Source organism: Mirounga angustirostris, unplaced genomic scaffold (assembly GCF_029215605.1).
Source record: "Mirounga angustirostris isolate CCGP_5_RB_7025 unplaced genomic scaffold, mMirAng1.0.hap1 SCAF_8, whole genome shotgun sequence".
Lineage (NCBI taxonomy): Eukaryota > Metazoa > Chordata > Mammalia > Carnivora > Phocidae > Mirounga > Mirounga angustirostris.
Genome location: NW_026991716.1, coordinates 30,872,348 through 30,890,754, shown reverse-complemented (window position 1 = coordinate 30,890,754; position 18,407 = coordinate 30,872,348). Strand labels below are relative to the sequence as shown.

Below are 18,407 nucleotides of genomic sequence, written 5' to 3'. Positions count from 1 at the left end.
CACAGTTTGGCTATTGTGGACATTGCTGCTATAAACATCGGGGTGCACGTACCCCTTCGGATCCCTACTTTTGTATCTTTGGGGTAAATACCCAGTAGTGCAATTGCTGGATCATATGGTAGCTCTATTTTCAACTTTTTGAGGAACCTCCATACAGTTTTCCACAGTGGCTGCACCAGCTTGCATTCCCACCAACAGTGTAGGAGGATTCCCCTTTCTCCGCATCCCCGCCAATATCTGTCGTTTCCTGACTTGTTAATTTTAGCCATTCTGACTGGTGTGAGGTGGTATCTCATTGAGGTTTTGATTTGGATTTCCCTGATGCCGAGCGATATTGAGCACTTTTTCATGTGTCTGTTGGCCATTTGGATGTCTTCTTTGGAAAAATGTCTGTTCATGTCTTCTGCCCATTTCTTGATTGGATTCTTTGTTCTTTGGGTGTTGAGTTTGATGAGTTCTTTATAGATTTTGGATACTAGCCCTTTATCTGATATGTCATTTGCAAATATCTTCTCCCATTCTGTCGGTTGTCTTTTGGTTTTGTTGACTGTTTCCTTTGCTTTGCAAAAGCTTTTTATCTTGATGAAGTCCCAATAGTTCATTTTTGCCCTTGCTTCCCTTGCCTTTGGCAATGTTTCTAGGAAGAAGTTGCTTCGGCAGAGGTCAAAGAGGTCGCTGCCTGTGTTCTCCTTTAGGATTTTGATGGACTCCTGTCTCACATTGAGGTCTTTCAACCATTTGGAGTCTATTTTTGTGTGTGGTGTAAGGAAATGGTCCAGTTTCATTCTTCTGCATGTGGCTATCCAATTTTCCCAACACCATTTGTTGAAGAGACTGTCTTTGTTCCATTGGACATTCTTTCCTGCTTTGTCAAAGATGAGTTGACCATAGAGTTGAGGGTCCATTTCTGGTCTCTCTATTCTGTTCCATTGATCTATGTGTCTGTTTTTGTGCCAGTACCATGCTGTCTTGATGATGACAGCTTTGTAATAGAGCTGGAAGTCCGGAATTGTGATGCCGCCAGCTTTGCTTTTCTTTTTCAACATTCCTCTGGCTATGCGGGGTCTTTTCTGGTTCCATACAAATTTTAGGATTATTTGTTCCATTTCTTTGAAAAAAGTGGATGGTATTTTGATGGGGATTGCATTGACTGTGTAGATTGCTCTAGGTAGCATTGACATCTTCACAATATTTGTTCTTCCAATGCATGAGCATGGAACGTTTTTCCATTTCTTTGTGTCTTCCTCAATTTCTTTCATGAGTATTTTATAGTTTTCTGAGTATAGATCCTTTGTCTCTTTGGTTAGATTTATTCCTAGGTATCTTATGGTTTTGGGTGCAATTGTAAATGGGATCGACTCCTTAATTTCTCTTTCTTCTGTCTTGTTGTTGGTGTATAGGAATGCCGCTGACTTCTGTGCATTGATTTTATATTGTGCCACTTTACTGAATTCCTGTATGAGTTCTAGCAGTTTTGGGGTGGAGTCTTTTGGGTTTTCCACGTAAAGTATCATATCATCTGCAAAGAGTGGGAGTTTGACCTTTTCTTTGCCAATTTGGATGCCTTTGATTTCTTTTTGTTGTCTGATTGCTGTGGCTAGGACTTCCAATACTATGTTGAATAGCAGTGGTGATAGTGGACATCCCTGCTGCGTTCCTGACCTTAGGGGGAAAGCTCTCAGTTTTTCCCCATTGAGAATGATATTCGCTGTAGGTTTTTCATAGATGGCTTTTATGATATTGAGGTATGTACCCTCGATCCCTATACTCTGAAGAGTTTTGATCAAGAAAGGATGCTGTACTTTGTCAAAAGCTTTTTCTGCATCTATTGAGAGGATCATATGATTCTTGTTCTTTCTTTTGTTAATGTATTGTATCACATTGATTGATTTGCGGATGTTGAACCAACCTTGCAGCCCAGGAATAAATCCCACTTGGTTGTGGTGAATAATCCTTTTAATGTACTGTTGGATCCTATTGGCTAGTATTTGGGTGAGAATTTTTGCATCCATGTTCATCAGGGATATTGGTCTGTAATTCTCCTTTTTGATGGGGTCTTTGTCTGGTTTTGGGATCAAGGTAATGCTGGCCTCATAAAATGAGTTTGGAAGTTTTCCTTCCATTTCTATTTTTTGGAACAGTTTCAGAAGAATAGGTATTACTTCTTCTTGAAATGTTTGGTAGAATTCCCCTGGGAAGCCATTTGGCCCTGGGCTTTTGTTTTTTGGGAGATTTTTGATGACTGCTTCAATTTCCTTAGTGGTTATAGGTCTGTTCAGGTTTTCTATTTCTTCCTGGTTCAGTTTTGGTAGTTGATACATCTCTAGGAATGCATTCATTTCTTCCAGGTGATCTAATTTGCTGGCATAGAGTTGCTCATAATATGTTCTTATAATTGTTTGTATTTCTTTGGTGTTGGTTGTGATCTCTCCTCTTTCATTCATGATTTTGTTGATTTGGGTCATTTCTCTTCTCTTTTTGATAAGTCTGGCCAGGGCTTTATCAATCTTGCTAATTCTTTCAAAGAACCAGCTCCTAGTTTCGTTGATCTGTTCTACTGTTCTTTTAGTTTCTATTTCATTGATTTCTGCTCTGATCTTTATTATTTCTCTTCTCCTGCTGGGTTTAGGCTTTATTTGTTGTTCTTTCTCCAGCTCCTTTAGGTGTAGGGTTAGGTTGTGTACTTGAGACCTTTTTTGTTTCTTGAGAAAGGCTTGTATTGCTATATACTTTCCTCTCAGGACTGCCTTTGCTGCATCCCAAAGATTTTGAATAGTTGTGTTTTCATTGTCATTGGTTTCCATGTATTTTTTTAATTCTTCTTTAATTTCCTGGTTGACCCATTCATTCTTCAGTAGGATGCTCTTTAGCCTCCACGTATTTGAGTTCTTTCAGACTTTCCTCTTGTGATTGAGTTCTAGTTTCAAAGCATTGTGGTCTGAAAATAGGCAGGGAATGATCCCAATCTTTTGGTACCGGTTGAGACCTGATTTATGACCTAGGATGTGATCTATTCTGGAGAATGTTCCATGGGCACTAGAGAAGAATGTGTATTCCGTTGCTTTGGGGTGGAATGTTCTGAATATGTCTGTGAAGTCCATTTGGTCCAGTGTGTCATTTAAAGTCTTTATTTCCTTGTTGATCTTTTGCTTAGACGATCTGTCCATTTCAGTGAGGGGGGTGTTAAAGTCCCCCACTATTATTGTATTGTTGTCTATGTGTTTCTTTGCTTTTGTTATTTTTTTTTTCTTTTTTATTTGAGAGAGAGAGAATGAGAGACAGAGAGCACGAGAGGGAGGAGGGTCAGAGGGAGAAGCAGACTCCCTGCCGAGCAGGGAGCCCGATGCGGGACTCGATCCAGGGACTCCAGGATCATGACCTGAGCCGAAGGCAGTCGCTTAACCAACTGAGCCACCCAGGCGCCCTGCTTTTGTTATTAATTGCCTTATATAATTGGCTGCTCCCATGTTAGGGGCATAGATATTTACAATTGTTAGATCTTCTTGTTGGATAGACCCTTTAAGTAGGATATAATGTCCTTCCTCATCTCTTATTACAGTCTTTGGTTTAAAATCTAATTTGTCTGATATAAGGATTGCCACCCCAGCTTTCTTTTGGTGTCCATTAGCATGGTAAATGGTTTTCCACTCCCTCACTTTCAATCTGGGGGTGTCTTTGGTTCTAAAATGAGTCTCTTGCAGACAGCATATCAATGGGTCTTGTTTTTTAATCCAGTCTGATAGCCTGTGTCTTTTGATTGGGGCATTGAGCCCATTTACATTCAGGGTAACTATTGAAAGATAGGAATTTAGTGCCATTGTATTGCCTGTAAGGTGACTGTTACCATATATTGTCTGTGTTCCTTTCTGGTCTATGTTGCTTTTAGGCTCTCTCTTTGCTTAGAGGACCGCTTTCAAGATTTCCTGTAGGCCTGGTTTTGTGTTTGCAAATTCCTTTAGTTTTTGTTTGTCCTGGAAGCTTTTGATCTCTCCTTCGATTTTCAATGACAGCCTAGCTGGATATAGGATTCTTGGCTGCATATTTTTCTCATTTAGTGCTCTGAATATATCCTGCCAGTCCTTTCTGGCCTGCCAGGTCTCTGTGGATAGGTCTGTTGCCAATCTAATGTTTCTACCCTTGTAGGTTACATATCTCTTCTCCCGAGCTGCTTTCAGGATTTTCTCTTTGTCTATGAGACTCGTAAGTTTTACTATTAGATGTCGGGGTGTTGACCTATTTTTATTGATTTTGAGAGAGGTTCTCTGTGCTTCCTGGATTTTCATGCCTGTTTCCTTCCCCAAATTAGGGAAGTTCTCTGCTCTAATTTGCTCCATTATACCTTCTGCCCCTCTCTCTCTTTCTTCTTCTTCTGGGATCCCAATTATTCTAATGTTGTTTCGTCTTATGGTATTGCTTATCTCTCAAATTCTGCCCTCGTGATCCAGTAGTTGTTTATCTCTCTTTTTCTCAGTTTCTTTATTTTCCATCATTTCATCTTCTATATTACTGATTCTCTCTTCTGCCTCATTTATTCTAGCAGTTAGCGCCCCCATTTTTGATTGCACCTCATTAATAGCCTTTTTGATTTCTACTTGGTTGGATTTTAGTTCTTTTTTTTTTTTAAAGATTTTATTTATTTATTTGACAGAGAATGAGAGAGAGAGCACATGAGAGGGGGGAGGATCAGAGGGAGAAGCAGACTCCCTAACGAGCAGGGAGCCCGATGCGGGACTCAATCCAGGGACTCTAGGATCATGACCTGAGCCGAAGGCAGTCACTTAACCAACTGAGCCACCCAGGCACCCGGATTTTAGTTCTTTTACTTCTCCAGAAAGGGTTTCTCTAATAACTTCCATATTTTTTTCAAGCCCAGCTAGTATCTTTAAAGTGATGATTCTGAACTCTAGATCTGACATCGTACTAATGTCCGTATTCAGTAGGTCCCTGGCAGTCGGTACTACCTCTTGTTCTTTTTGTTGAGGTGATTTTTTCCGTCTTGTCATTTTGTGTAGAGGAGAATAGATTAATGAGAGAACAAAATGCTAGCAGAGTAACAACGTCTCCAGAAAATATACTCTAAACAAATCAGAAAAGACCTGAAGCAGTGGAACAAGAAACGGAAAGAGAGAAAAAAGAAGAAGAAGAAGAAAAAAAAGAAAAAGATAAAGATAAAAACAAAAACAAACAAAACAAAACAGCAACAACAAAACAAAACCAGAATGTGATCAAATATGATCAGGCTGGTATATAGATCAGTGCCACACACTAGATTTGGGGTGTATTTTGGTCTTTTAGAAGAAAGTGCCTCCCAGGGCGCCTGGGTGGCTCAGTTGGTTAAGCGACTGCCTTCGGCTCAGGTCATGATCCTGGAGTCCCTGGATCGAGTCCCGCATCGGGCTCCCTGCTCGGCGGGGAGTCTGCTTTGCCCTCTGACCCTATCCCCTCTCATGTGTTCTCTCTCATTCTCTCTCTCTCAAATAAATAAATAAAAATCTTTAAAAAAAAAAAAAGAAAGTGCCTCCCAAAATTTTAAAGAAAGAAAAACTTATATATGTACAAAAATAAGGGTTGATATGATGAAGGGATGGAATATGACTGTAAAGATGGAAATTATAAAAAATGTTATAAAAGGAATTGATAAGAAGTTGTTTGAAAAAAGAAAGAAGAGGATTTAAAAAAAGAAAAAAGAAAAAAAAAGGGAGAGAATGTGATCAGGCAGGGGAATAGAAAACACCATATACTAGAGATTTAGGGTATATTTTAATCTGTTAGAAGAAACTATCTCAAAATTTTAAAGAGAGAACAACTTATATATATAAGCCAAAAATATGGGTAATTACTATGAAGGGATAGAATATGACTCTAAAAATGAAAAATAAAAAAAATTTTTTAAAAAGGGATTGATAAGATGTTGGTTGAAAAAGGGAAAAAGAAAAATTAAAAAAAAAAAGAAAAAAAAGACAGTTAAAAAAAATTAACTTTGAAAGACTAAAGAATCATGGTAAAAAAGCCATGAATTCTATGTGCAGTAGTCCCCTAGCGCTGGCATTCTGCCGTTCTCATTGATCGGTAAACTTGGCCTTGGCTGGCTGTTCTCGCTGATCTTCTGGGGAGGGGCCTGTTGCCGTGGTTTCCAAATGTCTCTGCCGGAGGCGGAATTGCCCCGCCCTTGCCCAGTCCGGGCTAAGTAATCTGCTCGGGTTTGCTCTCCGGGGCTTTTGTTCCCTGCGAGCTTTCCGTACAGCTTTGGAGGCGGAGAGTGAAAATGGCGGCCTCCCAATCTCCACCCCGGAGGAGCCGAGAACCCGCCCCGCTCCTCAGTGAACCCCCAGAGAAAAGCAGTCAGTCACTCCCGTCTCCCCGGTCTCTGGCTGCACTCCGTGCTCACCCGGCCCATGACCGCGCGTTTCTCTCTCTGTCACCCGACCCCGGGTGGAGTCTCCAAACCCAGCAGATCCCTCCCCCGCCGTCTATCCTCCCGAATATCGCTGCGGATTCACTTCTCTGCACGTCCTACCTTCCAGAAAGTGGTCGCTTTTCTGATGAGAGAGTTGTTGCTCTTCTTTTCTTCAATCTCCTGTTGAGTTTGTAGGTGTTCAGAATGGTTTGATCCCTATCCAGCTGAATTCCTGAGAGGAGACGAAATCCAGGTCTCCTACTCCTCCGCCATCTTGCTCCGCCCCTCCCTTTTTTTTTATTATTTTAATTTTTTAAAAGATTTTTATTTATTTGTCAGAGAGAGAGAGAGAGAGAGCACAAGCAGGGGGAGCAGCAGAGGGAGAGGGAGAAGCAGGCTCCTCACTGAGCAGGGAGCACAATGAGGGGCTCGATCCCAGGACCCTGGGATTATGACCTGAGCCGAAGGCAGACGCTTAACGATAAGCCACTCAGGTGTCCCTTTTTTTTTTTTTAAGATTTTATTTATTTATTTGACAGAGAGATAGAGAGCACAAGTAGGCAGAATGGCAGGCAGAGGGAGAGGGAGAAGCAGGCTCTCAGCTGAGCAGGGAGCTGGACGTGGGGCTCGATCCCATGACCCCAGGATCATGACCCGAGCTAAAGGCAGCTGCTTAACCGACTGAACCACCTGGGCATCCCTGCTTGTAATTCCTTATAAAAGACTTGAGTTCGCAAGCCTGGGGTCTCCTCAGCTGTGATGCAGACCCACTGTGTGCTGGCACGGGCCTGGGCTGCTTCACGCTGCCCCCTGGGACTTGTGGGGCAAGAGGAACAATGCAAACATGAAACTCACGATGCCTGCTGTGCTTTAAGTAATCAAGTCCTAAAAAATAAAAAGTAGTGAAGTCCTTTGTCTCTGACCCACGAGTCTCCTGTATTCTGCCAGTATCCATGAAACTGTGGCAGACTAACTTGTTGGCTTGCAAGTAAGGTGAAACCACAGACTTTTCACAGCCTTTCCCAGGGTCCTGGTTAATACTACCTGCAATGGCCCCTTGACATGCCTTTTGGCCGCTCCAGAATTAAAACAATTTTAGGGGCGCCTGGGCGGCTCAGTCGTTGAGCGTCTGCCTTCGGCTCGGGTCATGATCCCAGGGTCCTGGGATCAAGCCCCCCATCGGGCTCCCTGCTCAGCGGGAAGCCTGCTTCTCCCTCTCCCACTCCCCCTGCTTGTGTTCCCTCTCTCGCTGTCTCTCTCTGTCAAATAAATAAAATCTTTAAAAAAATTATATATTCATATATATGAATATATAAAAAATGCATTCATATATATATGTCCCATATATATGAATATATATATATAAAGTATATATATATTTTTAAAGATTTTATTTATTTGGGAGAGACAGAGTGCAAGTGTGGGGAGGAGCAGAGGTGGAGGGAGAGGGACAAGCAGACTCTGCACTGAGGATGGAGCTTGACGTGGGGCTTGATCTCATGACCGTGACATCAGAACTTGAGCCAAAACCAAGAGTAGATCACTCAACTGACTACACCACCCACACATCCCCTTTCTAGCATCTTTGAACACACTTCCTAAATTTGGAGAGGCCTGCCTGTTCAAGGAAGAAGTTAGGACCATGAGTCTTTCTCCCAACTAGAGCACAGGCTAGGACCAGGCTCTGCCTATCAGACACTTGTGAGCGGCTGTGAAGGGCAATAGGGTGGTGGGTGGGCAAGAGGGAGGCAGGCACTGGTGTCCCTTTTTGCTGAGGACAGTGGTGAGCTGGGCTCGGGCCCTCCGGGATGCGGTCGTAAGCGGCTGAGGTTCTGATGCTCAGCCCTAGGGTCAGCGGAGTGACCTTGGGTACCTCACCTGAGCTGACCTGGACTCCGCCTCCCCCACCCTGGGTTCCACAGGTGTCCCCACTTCCTTCATCCTTTCCTCTTCGCTGGGCAGGGGACTTCCTATTTGGCACATTCCTCATTGTTTATTTGTGACTTCTCTCTTTTTCCCTTGGTCAGTCTCACCAGAGGTTTGCCAATTTAATTGGTCTTTTCACAGAACCAACTTTTGACCTCACTGATTTTCTCTCTCTTGCATTGTTTTTTGTCTATTCGTTTCTGCTCTTATCTCTGTCATTTTCTGACTCCTGCTGTTTTTGAATTTATGTGGCAGTTCTTTCTCTAACTTGGACCGTTAATGTGTTATTTTCAGTCTTTCTTCTTTAAGTTTTCAATGCGGTATATTTCCCTCTACTCATTGTTTTCACTATATCCCCCAAGTTTTAATGTATTTTCATGAATGTTTATTGTAAAGTATTTTAAAATTACTTTTAATTATTTGACACATACAGATTATTCTTGGGTATTTTTTAAAAAACTTTTTGTCACAGAAAAATATATATAAAAGAGAAGAGAATATATAATGAACCCCTAGGTACCTATAGCCAGGTCCAATTGTGAACATATGGCCAGTCTATTTTCATCTATATTCCCATGTGCTCTCTCAACTCAAACTTAGTTTATTTTGAGAGTGTGTTTTAAATGTATGGGGCATTTTTATTTATCTTTTTTTTTTTTTTAAGTTTTATATATTTGACAGAGAGAGACACAGCGAGAGAGGGAGCACAAGCAGGGGGAGTGGGAGAGGGAGAAGCAGGCTTCCCGTGGATTGGGGAGCCTGATGTGGGGCTTGATCCCAGGACTCTGGGATCACAACCTGAGCCGAAGGCAGACGCTTAATGACTGAGCCACCCAGGCGCCCCTTATCTTTTTTTAATACATGATGACATAATTACATTGTGGTCAGAGGCTACGGTTTTCATGATACTGAATTATTAATATTTCTTGAGACTTGCTCTGACTAGTATGGGATCATCTTGTGTGAATAGTCTACGTATATTTGAGAACAGTACCTATTTTGTAATGCAGGCTTGTTTACATGTCCTTTAGATTGAGTTTGTTTATTCTGTCATTCAAATCTATATCTTTGCTGGATTTTTTTGTCTTCTTGATTTGTTAATAATTGGAAAAGGTCTATTGAAATGTTCTGTTAAGGTGGTGGATTCTTGGGATGCCTGGGTGGCTCAGTCGGTTGAGCATCTGCCTTCGGCTCAGGTCATGATCCCAGGATTCTGGGATTGAGTCCCGCATCGGGCTCCCTGCTCAGTGGGGAGCCTGCTTCTCCCTCTGCCTGCCAGTCCCCTTGCTTGTGTTCTCTCTCTCTCTCTGAAAATAAATAAATAAAACCTTTTTTTAAAAAAAAGATGGTGGATTCTTTAATTTGTCTCATGGATCTGTCCATTTTTTGCTTCATATATGTGAAAGCTATCTAATTAGGTGTTTAGCATTGTTATATATTTGAACCAATTTGACTTTTATCATTATGTAATGACTTTTTATATCCCCAATAATGTTTTTTTTATCTTAAAACTGATCTTGTCTGATACTATTAAAGGTATACTAAGTTTTTTGTGACAGGAGGATGTTAATATTTGCCTGCTATATCTTTTCCATCCTTTTACTCTCAAACTTTCTTTGTCTTATGCCTTAGATGTGTCTTTTGTAAACAACATGTAGCCGGATTTAAAAAATCCATATGTAGCTTAACAGAATGTATAGTTGAGCAATATATGAACATCCTTCTTGAATAATGCAAGAAAGACCTCAGAATCCTTGGATGCTGGTTATCCTCTCCTTCCTGACTTATTTTTGTTCTGTATTTTAGGTCTGTCCTTTTTGGTTTGCACCCTCAAATTCTACCTTATTGTTATTTTATATGATAGGGTTTGTTTGTTTTTTTTTCACATGGTCATCATTTGATTTGCTCACTGTTTCCTCATGCCTTTTAGTCTCCTTTTCTGGGATCATATTCCTTTCTCCTGAAGTATGTCCTTTAGTGTAGGTCATATAGTGGTATGCACTCCCAGTTGTGTTTTGTTTGGAACTTTTGAACAATTATATAAAATATAACACATGTATACAAAGGTGCGTAAGACAAAAATGGATAGAATAATTATAAAATGAGCACTAGATCCCCAACATGTTCCTTTTGAATCATGCCTCAGTAACTGTCTTTTTATATATAATCTAATATAACCGAGGTTAGTTTTGCCAATTTCGGACTTAATGCAGTTGGAACCATACTGCACGTGTTCTTGTGTGTTTCTTTCTCTCAGCATTATGCTTGTACAGTTCATCTTGGTTGTTGCATGTCAGTACAACTCACTCATTTTTATTGCCATATTATATTTTACCATACTGATATGTCATAATTTATTTATCTAGTCCCCTGCTGATGGGCGTGTGGATTGCTATTACATGTAAGGCTGCTGTGAGCACTTTCAGCACATCTCCCGTGTGTGTGTGTGTGTGTGTGTGCGCTCACACGTACACGTGCATGAACTGCTCAAGTCCAGTGTATTTCCCTAAGAGTGGAATTACTGGCCTATAGACTAGGCATATTTTCAATTTCACTAGATAATGTCCCAGGTGACACTCATTTACACTCCAGCACTCACTTACATTCGCACCACATCCTTGACAACACTTGGGCTTGTCAGACTGTAAAACTCTCCCTGTTTTTGTTTATATGTAAATGATTTTATTTCATCCTGGTTCTTCTTTTTCTTTTTTAAGTTTTTATCTATTTATTTATTTAAGTTATCTCAACACCCAACATGGGCCTTGAACTCATGACCTTGGGATCAAGAGCCACATGCTCTCCTGACTGAGCCAGCCAGGCACCCCTCATCCTGGTTCTTGAAAGATGATTTTTTCCAGGCACATAATTCTAACCTGACATTTATTTGCCCTTAACATTTTGCAGATATTATTCCACTGTCTCTGACATCTGTTGTGATTTCCAAGTCTAGGTGGATCTGTCCTTTTTTTCTGGCTCCTTTAAGATTTCTTTATCTTTGGTTCTGTGGTTTTACAATCAGGTAACTTTTTTTTTTTTTTAAGATTTTATTTATTTATTTGACAGAGAGAGACACAGCGAGAGAGGGAACACAAGCAGGGGGAGTGGGAGAGGGAGAAGCAGGCTTCCCACGGAGCAGGGAGCCTCATGCGGGACTCGATGCCAGGACCCTGGGACCATGACCTGAGCCGAAGGCAGACGCTTAACCACTGAGCCACCCAGGCGCCCATACAATCAGGTATCTTGGCATGGCTTCCTCTTTATTTGGCTGGGTGGAATGTGTTCTTTCTTAGTGGCTTTATGTTGTTTTTCACTTCTGGAGGCTGCAAAGTCATCTCTTTAAATATTTCATTTTCTCTTTTTCTCTATTCTCCCTTTCTGAGATTCTGATAAATATATGTTAGATTTTCTTACTCTATCCTCCACAGCTCTTAAAATCTCTTTTTGAAAATATTTTGTTTATTTATTTTGAGAGAGAGAGCGAGTGCACACACAAGCAGGGGAGAGGCAGAAGCAGAGGGAGAGAATCCCCAGCAGACTCCATGCTGTGTGGAGGCCAAAGTGGGGCTTGATCCCACCACTCTGAGACCACGACTCAAGCCAAAACCAAGAGTCAGATGCCTAACCAACTGAGCCTTAAAATCTCTCTTTTTTAGAAGTTCAGAACTTTTTGGGGTGCCTGGTGTGGCTCAGTTGGTTAAGCATCTGCCTTCTGCTCTGGTCATGATCCCAGGGTCCTGGGATCCAGCCCCACATCAGGCTCCCTGCTCAGTGGGGAGTCTGCTTCTCCCTCTGCCCCATCCCCTTCCACTCATGCTGTTTTTCACTTTCTCTCTTTCTCATATAAATAAATAAAATCTTTTAAAAAATAAAGAAGTTCAGGACTTTTTGTTTTTGTTTTAAAGATTTACTTACTTATTTTAGCGTGGGCAAGCCGTGCATGCCGGGGGAGGGGCAGAGTGGAAGGGAGAGGGAGGAGCAGAGCAGGAAGCCCAAAGTGGGGCTCCATCTCACAACCCTGAGACCATGACCTGAGCCAAAATCAAGAGCCGGATGCTCAACTGACTGAGCCACCCAGGCACCCCTAAAATCTCTTTTAAACTCTTCATTTTCTTGCCTCTCTGTGCTGTTTGCCAGGTGATTTCTTTGGATGTAGTTTTAGCTCGCTAATTCTGTCTTCAACTGTCTCTAATATCTTTTCAGTAAGGTGTTTTTATTTTGTAATTTATTTATTTTTAAAGATTTTATTTATTCATTTGAGAGAGAGAGAGAGCACAAAGAGCACGTATGTATGCACAAGTGGGGGGAGGGGCAGAGGGAGACGGAGAAGCAGACTCCCTGCTGAGCCTGATGCAGAGCTGGATCCCAGGACCCTGGGATCATGACCTGAGCGGAAGGCAGATGCTTAACCAACTGAACCACCCAGGTGCCCCTTCAGCAGGTTTTTAATTTCAACCATTATATTTTTCATTTTTTGAAGTTCCATCTTAAAATCCACCTGTTCATCCCTAATTGTTTTCTGTTGAATGACTTCTTTGTGATCACAGCTTTTATTTATTTATAACATTTTAAAAAGATTTTACTTTATTATTTATTTTTAAAGATTTTACTTATTTGAGAGAGAGAGAGTGCAGAGCCCAATGTGGGGCTCAATCCCAGGACCCTGAGATCATGACCTAAGCCTGTCAGACGCTTAACCAACTGAGCCACCCAGGCACCCCCAAAGATTTTATTTTTAAGCGGTCTCTACATCCAATGTAGAGCTCGAACCCACAACCCTGAGATCAAGAGTTGCACGTTCTACCTACTGAGCCCACCAGGTGCCCTGCATTTTTATTTCTTTAAGTCTTTCATAAATGTTTGTTCTATATTTTGTATCTGAAAATCCTTCAATCTTTAGGGATCTAAACCTGCAGTTCATTGTTTCTGCTGACTCACAGAGTAACTTGCCTCCTTATGTGCCTGTGATCTTTGTGAGTTCATTGCTGGCTTAAAATTGGTAGGAGTCCTGTGGGTCTCAGTTGAGGATTGAGGAAGCAGTCCTACAGACGGCATGTGTTTTTTTACTTCCCCTGGTACCAGGAAGGGCCATGATCTGGGGTTACTTCATCTTGCCTGGACTGAGGGACTCCAACACTCCCCTTCCCTTGTTTTGAGCTTGGCTCAAGGCTCAGTTTTGCAGTAACAGAAGGACATTTATCTGGCTGGCTGCCTGCTGCCCCAGCCCCGGCCAGGCCCTGATCCCTTGTCCAGGAGGGGGTGTGCTTAGGGACATCCCCTATCTCTTGTCAGATCAGCTATATTTCAAGTAGATATGTTTTTCAAAGTTTAGCTCTTCTCCTCAGCCATGATGCTATAATGCCAGAAACGGGAGACTCCTTACGTTTTCTAATAATTTCCTCCCTATGTAAACCATCCTGCATGGGTTCTGTTGCCTACACAAAAGGCCAGATATTAAGAGTCATTTCCTCCTGGTGGTAGAAAGTGGTCATCTATGCTTCTGTCTGCAAGAAGAGCAGCCCCTTCTTTTGGAGAACTACTGGTTTCTCTCCCTGCCCAGTCACATGACTGGTAATTACAGAACTCTGTCCCTTAGACAGCAGGGAGGGTCACATAACCCAAGATGGCCAATAAGAGTGCTTCCCTGGGCATTTCTGAATTTGAGTGGGAAAAGGAGCTTCTTCCACTTCAGGGCATGGTAAGGGTGTGAGCTCAGTGAGGCTGCAGTCATACGTCCCACATACGAGGAGAAAGCCTGCCGAGCATGGAGCCAAGGTGCCGAGAGATGAAAGAAGGTGCAAGAGAGGGTGAGGATTGCATTAGTCCCGAGCTCTCTGTGGTCTGATCACAAGCGCCAGCAAATCCTCCCGCGCTGCTCAGGTTTTCTGCCTTTTACAGTCTAGCCTCTTACGCAGTGGGATGATAGATGGTTATTATTTTGTTTTCTGCCTCCCTGTATTTTAAAAATGTTTTACCATCTAGATATTTTTTTAAAATAAAGCAAATGTATTATTAAAAAATCCTGCATTGACTTTTTTTGGTGAAGCAAATAACCTCACCCTAATTGGTTGTTGTTTTTTTTTTTTTAGATTTTATTTATTTATTTGAGAGAGAGAGCGAGCACAAGCAGGAGGAGGGACAGAGTGAAAGGGAGAAGGAGGTTCCCTGATGTGGGGCTCGATCCCAGGACCCTGGGATCCTGACCTGAGCTGAAGGCAGACGCTTAACCGACTGAACCACCCAGGTGCCCCCCACCCCTGCCGCCAATTGGTTTTTGTGAGATGAAATCTCCACATGTTGGATTTGGCTAAAGCAGAGACTCAGTGAGTGGGTGAGGAGTCACGTGTCCATTCTGGTAATGGTCAGTGAGACACATAGGTCTCTCAGGGAAAAAAATGCAGCCTGGCTTTGCTTGTGCCAAGTGTCTGTGGTGGCCCCGATGGACGGGGCAGTGGTTTTGGGGCTCCCGACGCGGGTGCTGCCCCCTGCCTCTGCCTCACTGCATGGCGACATTTCAGGGGCTGCCTCTGTTAGCTGGTATCCTCAGCACCCAGCACTAAACTGGCAAGAAATGGTTTGATGAAGTGACTTCAGCCAGGCCTCAGATTCCGAGTCAGGAGTCCCATATCCTTCTTTGACTGGTTCTGATACCAGCAAGCTGTGTGGTCTGGAGCAAGTCTGTTTCCTCTCCTGTAAAATGGGCTCCATGCTTGGTCTTCTGCAGGTTTGTAAGGACTAGGCAGAGCACAGAGTCAACATGCAATGAGTTGTCTTTTTTTTTTTAGATTTTATTTATTTTTCAGAGTGAGGGAACGGGTGAGAGAGAGCACAAGCAGGGGGAGCAGCAGGCAGAGGGAGAAGCAGACTCCCTGCGGAGCAGGGAGCCCGATGCCGGACTCGATCCCAGGACTCTGGGATCATGACCTGAGCCGAAGGCAGACGCTTAACCAACTGAGCCACCCAGGCGCCCCTGCAATGAGTTGTCTTGATGGGGGAGGAGGAAAGATCCAATGACAGGTGCTGACCAGCTGTGAAAAAGGATGTTGAAAGTTACTGTTCCTGCTGTCACTTCGGAATCAAAGTTGGGACAAAGAAGCGTTTGGATTCCCATTCTAGAGAAAGGAGACACTCCTGGGCAGCAGACCTTCCCCTCCAGCGGCTGCTGGAAAGCGGCTGAACCTGTTCTGTTTCTCCCCACAGTGCTGCCAGGTCCCAGCAGGGATGGTGCAGTTACTGAACCAGGTAACTGGGTAGCTACGACCTGCCCTGCACCTCAGGTGCCCCGTCTGCAAAATGGCGCCCACCTCCGAGGGTTGCCGTGAGGATTAAGGAGCAATACATGTAAAAGAGAACAGTGACCAGGACCTAGGAAGCAGTATATGCCAGCTGTTATTATTATTACTATCCCTACCCTTACCTGCCCCTCAACTCCCACCTGGGTCTGTATGAGCAGGAGCCTAGGAAATCCAGAGCAATCACTTGAGTCAAGGGCACAGGGGAGGGGGCCGGCCATGAAGAGGAACACCAGGGATTCCTCTCTCAGAGGTGGGGGGTGCCTGTGGGAAGGGGAGCCTGGCATCTCACTCCCTGGCAGGACATCTGCTTCCTCAGTGGCCCAGCTGAGCCTCCTCATGCCCACCTGAGCAGGGGAAAGAGGAGTGGACAGAGGGGTGGCAGGGTGGAGGCGGTAGCAGGCAGGGCGAGGATGAGTGAGTCTCCCCTGGACCCTGAGTGGACCCTGTGGGAGTGTGAGGGCCATTTTGCTTGTCACCTCTCCAGGAGGCCTGGCCACTGGGCAGAAGACCCTCAGCACTGGCAGTGGTGGGATGGGCCCCAGGTGGTGGAAGTGTGCATAGAGCCCTGAACAGGGAGGAGACCCAGCCAGACCTCTGCCAGCCTACCGTGCATCCTACAAGAGGCCCAATTCTGGACACCGCCACAAGGAAGGGAGACTTTGACACCCCATGGAGGCGATTACACCAGGGGGCAGTGAAACACAGAGCCCCTCCTCATCTTTCCTCTCCCTCTTTCCCACGCAGCCTCCCCCCACCATGAGGGAGGAGGGAGAGTAGCTGGGATTAGCTGGGAGGTGGAATTTAAGTTGGCACTACATGGGACTGGACTTTTTATATCTGAAAATCACCAGAAAGCCACAGGACGTGCCAAGATGGCGGGAACGGGTGAGAAAGGGAGGCTGAAGGCTGGATTTGGGGGGAAATTGTGATAGAGTCCCGCTGAGCTGAGCACCTTGGGATCCAGTGGCCAGAGCAGCCTCCTGGAGGGCATCCATTCTGTGCCCCCAAGTGCCCGGCTCAGCAGGGGGTCTTCAGTGAGGAGTGGCACAAAATCAAGGGGGTGAGTGGCCCCCTGGGTGAGGCTGAGCCCCTGCCCTCCCTGGGCTCTGGGTGGCAACTGCTAATGTCATCAAGGGACCGCTCCCAGGCTGGCAACCCCCCCTCCCAAGGAAGTCGTATCCTGGGGGGCCACTTGCCCTCCTGCCCTCCCATTCTCCCTCCACAAGGCCAGGCCCAGGCGAGGGGGAGCCCACAGCCTAGGTTCTTGGAGCCCAAAGGAGCAAAGCCCCTGGACTCAGTGTGGAGGAGAGAGGTCCCAGCCAGGGCAGAGACACTGGGTGGCGGTTCCCCTGGTGGTTTGGATCCCAGGCCCAGGCACATGGTCAGGAAGCAGCAGGGTGGTTTCCCTTACTGCTTTTGCAAGGCCTTTTAACTTAAGCCAAATCCAACATGTGGAGATTTCATTTCACATTTCACATTTCATTTGCGTAGTGACTGAAGGTGGACCTTTTTCAGGAGCTGTGTACACCTGATAGACAATGTTCCTGAAGACAATCTTCCTGAGCCTGTTGTCTCCCTTGTAAATGGGGGAAATGAAGTGTGACGGATAATGAAACAGTGCACAGTGCCTGGGACACAGTAGGCGCTCAATAAATGGTAGGTTATTATTCTACTTCCTCCCTTCCCACCTGCGGGGGTCCTAGCACCTGTATAAGGAAGGAATAGGTAGAAAGGAGAAAGGACAGGCTTGAAATGGCCCAAAGGGGTGTGAGAGCGCCCTCTGCTGGTCACTAGTGGTTGGAGGCCGAGTCGGAAGCTGTCAAGGTGAAAGGGGCTGCACCCACCACTGGAGAAACGGATCCACGTCCTCCAGGGCCCAGCACCAGGCCGGCTGGGGACAGAGCTGTCCCATCCACTGTCCTGAGATCCCTCATGAGGAGGAGGGAGCAGCTTCCGTCCCTGTAGGGACAGGTACCAGGAGCCACCTGCGCACATTTGCAATGGCAGGGACGCCCAGCCCCCAACCCTGACCTTTGCACTCTGAGGGTCTCCCGGCTGCCAACACTCACTGCAGGTGTGGGTGGAGGGATGGGATGTGGGAAGTGAGAGAGGAGGATCCATGTGGGTCTGGAACGCCCACCATAACCGGCTTCTCCAAGGTCTGGGAGCCTTCAAATACCTGGCCCGCTCCCATTCACCCCCTACACCCATCCGGGGCCAAGCCTGGTGCTTCTCCTCTGGGTGCCCAAGGTATCCTGGGTTCACCCTGCACAGTGGACAGTGTCTGCTCAGAATCTCCCTGCTCTAGAAATTCCTGCCGTAACATATAGAGCAGCCATGGTCTTACACGACTCAAACCCCTGGCCACAGTTGGCTGGTTCTGGAGGAGGCACCTGATCTGGATCGGTCCAGACATAGTCCCTTATCCCTGGCCAAAGCTAACTGGATCCAGGAGAAGAGAATAAATCCCTTCCTTGTGGACTTTTTGAAACTGGAATCTAAGGAGCAGTAGTCAATCCCCTTTTCATGTGGGAAGCAGTAAGAATTCAAACTCAGAAGCTCTTGGAGTCCATGTGGGTAGAACATCTGTGGTTTCTTCCTCATCTTCAGGTGATAGCGTCCTTATCTTCTTTTGGGAAGTGCTGGCCTCCCCTCCCTGTGGTCTGATAGGACTGATGGACCAGGGGCTGGGCCCATCAACTGGGCTGATCCATCAGATTCCCTCCAAGGGCTCTGGAGCTTGTACAGAAATGCACAGGGAGATCAGATGGTTGGGGTTCAGCTGTTCC

At 44.9% G+C, this 18,407-nt stretch overlaps 1 long non-coding RNA gene across 1 annotated transcript; it reads left to right on the top strand.

Annotated features, from left to right (window-relative positions):
- The first annotated feature begins 11,405 nt into the window (after positions 1–11,405).
- LOC135365484 (uncharacterized) lies at positions 11,406–16,772 on the top strand. Its single transcript, XR_010413418.1, has 3 exons — positions 11,406–11,561; positions 14,413–15,565; positions 16,103–16,772. It is a non-coding gene; the product is annotated as an uncharacterized LOC135365484 (long non-coding RNA).
- Positions 16,773–18,407: the final 1,635 nt, after the last annotated feature.